The 9,379-nt window shown below is 46.1% G+C and overlaps 1 pseudogene; it reads right to left on the bottom strand.

Moving 5' to 3' along the window:
• Window positions 1-8,662: 8,662 nt before the first annotated feature.
• LOC124556922 lies at window positions 8,663-8,780 on the bottom strand (annotated as a pseudogene).
• Window positions 8,781-9,379: the final 599 nt, after the last annotated feature.

The following is a 9,379-nucleotide window of genomic DNA, read 5'->3' on the forward strand; positions in this document are numbered from 1 at the left end:
GAGGGAGGACTCGAACCTCCGCCGGGACCAGCCGCACAGTCCATGACTGCAGCGCCCTAGACCGCTCGGCTAATCCCGCGCGGCCACAATTTTTTTTTTTTTTTCCCGGCAGTGAATAATAGATCAGACGCCCACTGATTACACTTCCGAACCATATAGGATGGGCAGGAGTATGGTGGCACAATGGCACGATGAGAAGCTTCGAGAAATTATAGCTAATGTAGAGGCTTACCGACAATCGTTCTTCCCACGCAGCATTGGCGGATGGAACAGGGACAGGGGGATGAGTTAGTAATACCAGACGTATCTTTCGCCACATAGAATCTGCTGGTTTGTGGAGTATTGATGTAGATGTGTGTGTCTGATAGCCCTTCTCATTTTAATGAAAACGTAGTCCGCAGCTCGTGGTCGTGCGGTAGCGTTCTGGGTTCCCGGGTTCGATTCCCGGCGGGGACAGGGATTTTCTCTGCCTCGTGATGGCTGGGTGTTGTGTAATGTCCTAGGATAGTAAGGTTTAAGTAGTTCTAAGTTCTAGGGGACTGATGACCACAGATGTGAAGTCCCATAGTGCTCAGAGCCATTTGAACCAGTTTTTTGAAAACGTAAAATAGGCTGCAAACTTTGTTGGCCGCACTGTTTATGTACGACCGCCAAGTCAATCTCTTGCCTATAGTAACACCAGGACATCTGACGGAGTCACACCAAGTTGAGACCATGGCACCACTTGTGCTCTGGTGGTTAGGGTGCTTGAACTTGGGAGTAAACAGAAGTGCCTGACTTTTGTTAGATTTTTTTTTCATCATCTTCCAGACATAAGACCACTGGTTGATTTTGTCCAGACGTCTGTAGAGATATGTGATGATACAATTTAGGTTACGCCAACGATTGAATAGTTCATTATCATCTACGTATAGAACAGTCTACTCTCCCAACTGCTTGAGTGCGTCGTTTGTGAGAGAATTCAACACGGATGCCAGAACAGAACCTTGCGGCACTCCGGTCATGTTTGTTTCATGTTGGTGAAATGTTTGCCGTTCCTGATGGAGAACTGTACATACCTGAGGAACGAATCAGTTGTCTTGAATATGTGTCCTGAAGAACGCAATCTGAATATCAAGTCGTCAATACTGGTTCGGTAGAAAGCATCCTGTATATCAAGGAAGACTCTGTCGGTGCTACCTACTTCAATATTTGACGTACAGATGCACTCTACAAGTCGCAAGGACTGCTGTTCTGTGGAATGTACGGCGCGAAATCCAACTGTTTCTGGTGTAGAATATTGCGTTCATTGAGGACTTTCTGTGGCGACTACGGTACAAAACATTCCAGAATGTGGCCTTAGAAATGGAAGTGGGAGACTGATCTCTGACATTCCGGAATAAGCTGGTCTTTCTGAAGTCTAGGAAGGGAGATAACTTTATCTGTCTCCCACATCGAGGAGAAGTAGTACCAGTAAAGTCTACAGCTAAGAAAGGTAGTGGCAGGAGGACATAGATGTTTTAAGAGAGGAACCCTAATTTGATGGGGACCAGTTGGTTGCTCTGACGCTCGATTAGAGCAAATACTGTGTCCCTGTCTACTGTATCGTATTCCGCATCTGTTCTTCCTGTTCTCAGATGGGTCACTCGTCCGATAACTGACCTTTCCCGCCTCTCATTCTCGTCATCACTGAGGCGAGTTTGGAATTGTAGCTCCCGTGGTTTAATTTCCGTTTCTTTCCCATCTGAATAGCCTAGATCGTTCCCACATTGGAGTGGCTCTACTATAGTGGAAGGTTTCTTCCAACATGCGTGCATGTCTGAAGGAACACTGTATCGTACTTCTTAACAACATAGGCACTGCTCTTTCGTATTTATTCACCAATACGAGGCCTTCGATTCTCAATAAACGTGTCCTTCCTGGACTGGGATATATGTCAAGTACGACTGCATGTCGTGACACATAGAAGTTTAGGTCTGGCCGTGATTTGTGCATGCATAGCCGAAGCGGTTAAGCCGACCGCTCACGTAAATCGGGAAATCAGGGTTCGAGTCCCAGTCCGTCACAAAGTTTCAATGTCGTCAATCCAAAACACATCCAATGTTGGTTCATATTCACACCTGCGAATATATTTCCTGTATAGTTTCAAATGGTTCAAATGGCTCTGAGCACTATGGGACTCAATTGCTGTGGTCATAAGTCCCCTAGAACTTAGAACTACTTAAACCTAACTAACCTAAGAACATCACACACATCCATGCCCGAGGCAGGATTCGAACCTGCGACCGTAGCGGTCGTGCGGTTCCAGACTGTAGCCACACCGGCCGGCTCTGTATAGTTTGGAAATGGTTTTAATGGTGAGGTGGAAGGTGGGAGGGGGGGGGGGGGGGGCGAGCGAAGTGAGGGAAAGGCCTAACCTGACACACACAAGCGCGCCTGCGCAAATTAAAGACGACAGCAGTGGCCGCTCAGACAGAGAGCTCATTGTATGACCTGCCGGTACATGCACTGGCGATGCAGTGGAAACTGCAGGAAACAGTGGTCTTAAAAATGACGCTACCACTCAGCGACAGTGCGTAACAAAACTTGTTCGAGAAACTGCATCCATTTGAGTGATATTCATATGATCAAATGTGGACACCAACTAGCAGATATTAATATGAGATCCGTCTATTGGTTTAACTGCATGCCGTATTTAGTAAGATAATGGCGACAGGCATGTTCCAGTCGCGCACTCTGAATTTGTAATGCATTTAAAGTGCTTCGTTTCGATGTATTGTAGCGTAACGTCCACTGGGAATCCAATGACACAGGTCGCCGTCCTAAGACACTCACGATGCATTTGGGTAGATGACCCTGCCTTCCATACCAATTTTTAAAAATGACCTCTTAATCGTCAGGAATGGTACATCAGTATTAACATTCCAGCATTCTGACACACTGGTCCTACCTGTATAGAGCTATACACACAGTTCAGTCACAAAATTTAGAAGTCCGAAACTCCTGTCAAATAACGACTTTTATTATTCTCCCATGCGTCGAAAAAAAGTTATTTCGTTTCGAAGACGAAACTTCTGCTACTGCCATCCATCCCTATTCAATTCGCAAATGGCGCGTGGAAGTAATTTAAAGCTATGCAGTTTCTCGTTGCAATCATTTTGTGAGACGTATGTGAGAGGAAGAAATATATTGCCCACAACACTTAAAAGAAATGCCAAAGAGATATCCTATACTATCCCTATGCTACGCCTACACCAGCCAGCCACTTCTGTGACCTAAAAGCGGCAAGAAATAGGAAACAGTTTGTAACAAGACTCATCCGACCTAATGACTTTCATCCATTTCCCCATAGCCCAGGTTTTCTGGCTTCGGCGCTACGTTTTCCTCTTATAGGTATTTGCATCACTGATGAGTAGGTTTGGAGTTCAAACTTGCCCTGCAATCTGTAGTTCCCTACTTATAGAGTTCCGGTCATGTTATTTTGGTGCTGACAGTGTTGCCGAGGGCGACATTTAGTTCTACGGTGATTTTTGTATCTGTTGTTCACTACCATTTTGTCACAGTATCTTCAGTGACCATCCGTCACGATCACTCAATACAAATTACCGTCCGCGCTCTGACTTAGCGGATGACGTTCTCTGCTTTCCCTGTATGCGGTATAAATCTTCGGCACGACGCCTCTTGAAACACCAAACACTTCTGCTACCTTCGTTGTGGAAATATCCACCATAAGAGCTCGAAGAATTGCCCACTTTCGAATTCATTTACCTCCGATATAACGCATTCACAACTACACGGATCACTGTTCTGACAACGGCTGACATTGGCAGCGTATTGAGGGCACTGCACAAGTACCTTTCATGGTCAAATAGAACTGCACAATCTGCAGGCTTGGCTAGCATCTGTTTTTGTGTTCAAGTATGCATTTCTCGCGAAGGTTCCATATTTTTGGCCAGCCCCTGCACCAGTTCCATCAGTTTCAGGAACCTCGAAGTAATTTTGTTAACAGGGTTCTGCTTATATCTGTTAGACACATACATTGGCTAATTTCCTTAAGTTATGTAGCATAACAGTACGACGGCGATGTCTTTTTCAATGGTATCATTGTCCATGTCTCAGAGCCAGAAGCGTGCTCCAGTGGTTTGAGGAGCATTATAGTGAACACACATTGATGTCTCGGCGACCAAATTCGCCTGATGTAAATCCTATGGAACCCATCTGGGTCGCTATCAGGCCCCATTACCGCGTACGGCAATCAGCGGTCCATTATTTACGTGAACTGCATGGACTAGGCGTAGATATCCAATGCCACCTACCCCCACAAACCTACCAACAAACTGTCGGATTCCTGATACGTATAATCAGTGCTATATCAACAGTTTATGATGCTTTTGTTCTTAATAACGTATTCAGTATCAATATGTAGTGTGTCCAGTCCACCATTTGGACTACAAATCTATACTAAAAACGGATCGTTTCCACTACCCGGTGTCAGCCCAGTTTTACAGTATTCCTGCGTGGTGCCCCTTTTCTTCATACTCTTGCATTAACATGTGGTCTACTAAAACTACTGCCTTCGATGTATTCCTGTGTCATCATAATCTGGCAATCAGCCAGCAGTGAACTAAGCTATCGTTATTTTTTATAGTGCGAAACTCATTCCATAAGTATGGAATTGGCTGTTCCTATGATTTCCGCATGACAATGAAGAACCGCTATATAAAATAAAAGGTCATTCGTACTCAATGTTAGCTCACAATGTCAGGGACCTCCTGTAGCAGATTTAGGGTATGACGGTGTATATCGTCTCCCACGCAGGTACTGCACATACACTGATCAGTCAGCATTCATTCCGCGACGTTGGATGCCGCCTGGTGGCGTTGCGGGTACGTGATGCGATAACAAAGGTACGTAAGCGTGGCAGACACGACGGGGGATCACCCTAACGAAGATAAGGGCTGCAAATGACGAAATCCATTGAGGGAAGCGATTTAGACAAAGGGCAAATTATTATCATGCAGAGCCTGTGAACGAGTATCTCGAAAATCTCGAAGCTGGTCGAATGTCTACGTGCTACTGTCGTAAGCATCTACGGAAATAGGCAGAAGGACAGTGAAACTACCAATACGAGGTGCATTCAAGTTCTAAGGCCTCCGATTTTTTTTCTAATTAACTACTCACCCGAAATCGATGAAACTGGCGTTACTTCTCGACGTAATCGCCCTGCAGACGTACACATTTTTCACAACGCTGACGCCATGATTCCATGGCAGCGGCGAAGGCTTCTTTAGGAGTCTGTTTTGAACACTGGAAAATCGCCGAGGCAATAGCATCTCGGCTGGTGAATGTGCAGCCACGGAGTGTCTTTCATTGTTGGAAAAATCCAAAAGTCACTAGAAGCCAGGTCAGGTGAGTAGGGAGCATGAGGAATCACTTCAAAGTTGTTATCACGAAGAAACTGTTGCGTAACGTTAGCTCGATGTGCGGGTGCGTTGTCTTGGTGAAACAGTACACGCGCAGCCCTTCCCGGACGTTTTTGTTGCAGTGCAGGAAGGAATTTGTTCTTCAAAACATTTTCGTAGGATGCACCTGTTACCGTAGTGCCCTTTGGAACGCAATGGGTAAGGATTACGCCCTCGCTGTCCCAGAACATGGACACCATCATTTTTTCAGCACTGGCGGTTACCCGAAATTTTTTTGGTGGCGGTGAATCTGTGTGCTTCCATTGAGCTGACTGGCGCTTTGTTTCTGGATTGAAAAATGGTATCCACGTCTCATCCACTGTCACAACCGACGAAAAGAAAGTCCCATTCGTGCTGTCGTTGCGCGTCAACATTGCTTGGCAACATGCCACACGGGCAGCCGTGTGGTCGTCCGTCAGCATTCGTGGCATCCACCTGGATGACACTTTTCGCATTTTCAGGTCGTCATGCAGGATTGTGTGCACAGAACCCACAGAAATGTCAACTCTGGAGGCGATCTGTTCAACAGTCATTCGGCGATCCCCCAAAACAATTCTCTCCACTTTCTCGATCGTGTCGTCAGACCGGCTTGTGCGAGCCCGAGGTTGTTTCGGTTTGTTGTCACACGATATTCTGCCTTCATTAAACTGTCGCACCCACGAACGCACTTTCGACACATCCATAACTCCATCACCACATGTCTCCTTCAACTGTCGATGAATTTCAATTGGTTTCAGACCACGCAAATTCAGAAAACGAATGATTGCACGCTGTTCAAGTAAGGAAAACGTCGCCATTTTAAGTATTTAAAACAGTTATTCTCGCCGCTGGCGGTAAAATTCCATCTGCCGTACGGTGCTGCCATCTCTGGGACATTGACAATGAACGCGGCCTCATTTTAAAACAATGCGCATGTTTCTATCTCTTTCCAGTCTGGAGAAAAAAAAAATCGGAGGCCTTAGAACTTGAATGCACCTCGAAGGTGCCAAATAGTTGGACGTCCACGACTCTTCACAGAACATGGGGTTAGGATAAGTGTCTGCTCTGTAAAGTAGGATACATGGTGATGTGCGGCATCTCTGCTGAAAGAGGACAATGCTGGTGCACGCACAAATGTTTTGGAGCTCATCGTTCATAGTTCATTGTTGAACATCGAGCTCCGCAGCAGACCACCCCTACATGTTCCAATGTTGACCCAAAGACATCGTTAGTTTCGATTGCAGATGGCAAAGGATTATCGGGGTCGACCGTCGATCAATGGAAACTTGTCGGCTCTTCGGGTGAATCACATTTTTGCTACACAAGGTTGCGGTCGTCTCCACAAACACCGTCATCGAGATGAACGGCGGCTCGAAGCGTGCATTGAGTCATGGACGAAGGTTGGTGGGAGCAGTATTATGCTACGGTAAACATTCTCCTGTGCCTGTATGGGACCTGTGGCAGTAATGGGAGACACGCTGACAGCTGCAAACCACCTGCGTTCCTTCATGTTTGATGTCTTCCCCGACGGCAATGTCATCTTTCAACAGTATAATTGTCCTGGTCTCAGAGCCAGAACCGTGCTCCAGTGGTTTGAGGAGCATTATAGTGAACACACATTAATGCATCGGCGACCAAATTCGCTTGATGTAAATCCTACGGAACCCATCTGGGTCGCTATCGGGTGCCAGCACTGCGTACGGAAATACGCGGTCCATTATTTACGTGAATTGCATGACCTGTGCGTAGATATCTTATGCCACATACCTCCGCAAACCTACCAACAAACTGTCGGATCTCTGATACGTAGAACCACTGATGTATTTCGTCCCAAATACGGACGAATACCATATTAAGCAGGTGGTCATAATATTTTGGCTCCTCAGTGGATATGTAGTGGTAGTTTAGAAACAAAACACTTCTTTCCGAAGATAAAAGCAAATTGAAGTTTAGAACCTCTGGGTGGCATGTAGGAGGGATTTATCTAGTACACACACACACACACACACACACACACACACACACACATAATTTCCACATATGGAATTCCCTATCAGTCTTAGTTGTATGCAGTTTCTGTAAATTTACCCGGAAGCGTTGGTGAAAAATAGGCTGCTTTTTTTTCGAACGAGTGCACATTAGCATAATATGAGCCGAGCAGTGTTACAAAATACACCCTGCGTTATTTATGTTGATGCGACTGCTTAGCAGGTCAGCGGCAACCAATCACGTAACGCGATGTTATCATTAGTAGTGTTCTGTAAACCACCTTCTTCGTGGATGAATTACGAGGGGCGTTCAATAAGTAAGGCATCACCTTTTTTATTTGAAAGCAGTTTAGTATTATTTAGGGTTCCAATAATGTAACGCAATTTTATCATTAGTAGTGTTTTGTAAACCACCTCCTTCGTGGATGAATGACGAGAGGCGTTCAACAAGTAATGCAACAGCAGATTGGTTTTATTTAGGATTCCGAACACCAAACTAACCCCCACTCTTCCGGCTACAAAACCATATTTTCTAACATAATCTCCGCTCAATGCGACGGCTTTATACCGTCTTACTGGGAGAGCCTGTATGCCCGCCCGATACCACTCACTTGGTCGACGTCGGAGCCAACGTCTTGCTGCATCAATAATCTCCTGATTGTCCACGTACTGCTTCCCGCGGAGTGCATCTTTCATTGAGCCAAACAGATGGCAGCTCTTTATTGTCTTCTGTTAGGTGACGAGGAACCCAGAGGGCACACACCTTTGAGTAGCACAACTGGTGGACGAGTGTGTCACGACTACCAACAGAAACGTTCGGTTCAACAGCGAGGTGTTCGATTGTGGTCCGTCGATCACCTCGAATGAGTGTGTCCACACGTTCCAACACTACAGAAGTCACAGCTGTGTGAGGCCGGCTGGTGGGAGATCGGACATGTTTGCTCGACTTTGTTCCGCTGATGAGACGCCTCGCTCAACGACTCAACATGCTTTTGTTCACTACCAGGTGTCCGCAGGCATTCTATATAAACTAAGCTAAAACTAAACTCCTTCCGCACAGGCCATGAAGGCCCAAAGGTACCGACTGGCCGCCGTGTCATCCTCAGCCCACAGGCGTCACTGGATGCGGATATGGAGGGGCATGTGGTCAGCACAACGCTCTCCCGGCCGTATGTCAGTTTCCGAGACCGGAGCCGCTACTTCTGAATCAAGTAGCTCCTCAGTTTGCATCAAAAGGGCTGAGTGCACCCGACTTGCCAACAGCGCTCGGCAGACCGGATGGTCACCCGTCCAAGTGCTAGCCCAGCCCGACAGCGCTTAACTTCGGTGATCTGACGGGAACCGGTGTTACCATAGCGGCAAGGCCGTTTGCAGGCATTCTATATGCTCTTACGCATATCTGCGATGCTCTGGTTTTCCGCCAAAAGAAACTCAATGACAGCTCTCTGCTTGGAACGCACCTCCATTGAAGATGCCATTTTGAAGTTTACGTATAGCGCCGTCACCATCGGAACTTCATGAAACTACAGTGGCCGAAGTGGGAATATTCCATGATTTCCCACAACAAATTCCGCATTTTTAAACCGAAATTGTCTGAAAGAAAAAAAATACGTTGCGTTACTTCTTGAACGTCCCACGTACATTGCTCTGAGCCCTACATTTGATTCTACCTCCATGTACTGTTGCGCTCTAAAGTATCCGAACGACCTGCATTGAATTTCGCTTGAGTTGTATGCAACCCACATAATATCACTATCTTGCAGGTCCTCTTCCTGGTACAGTCGTTTGACTATACAAAATGGTTACTGCAAGAGACCACAAGAGATAACTGCTCTGTATGGCTATCAATTCAGATGCACATGAATATCACGATAATTCCAATATCAGAAAAAAACGTTATTAGAGATGAAACAACCTTTAGGCTTGTAAACGTATACAGGACTGGGACCCGGTACTCTAATCCAGCAACTA

Source organism: Schistocerca americana, chromosome X (assembly GCF_021461395.2).
Source record: "Schistocerca americana isolate TAMUIC-IGC-003095 chromosome X, iqSchAmer2.1, whole genome shotgun sequence".
Lineage (NCBI taxonomy): Eukaryota > Metazoa > Arthropoda > Insecta > Orthoptera > Acrididae > Schistocerca > Schistocerca americana.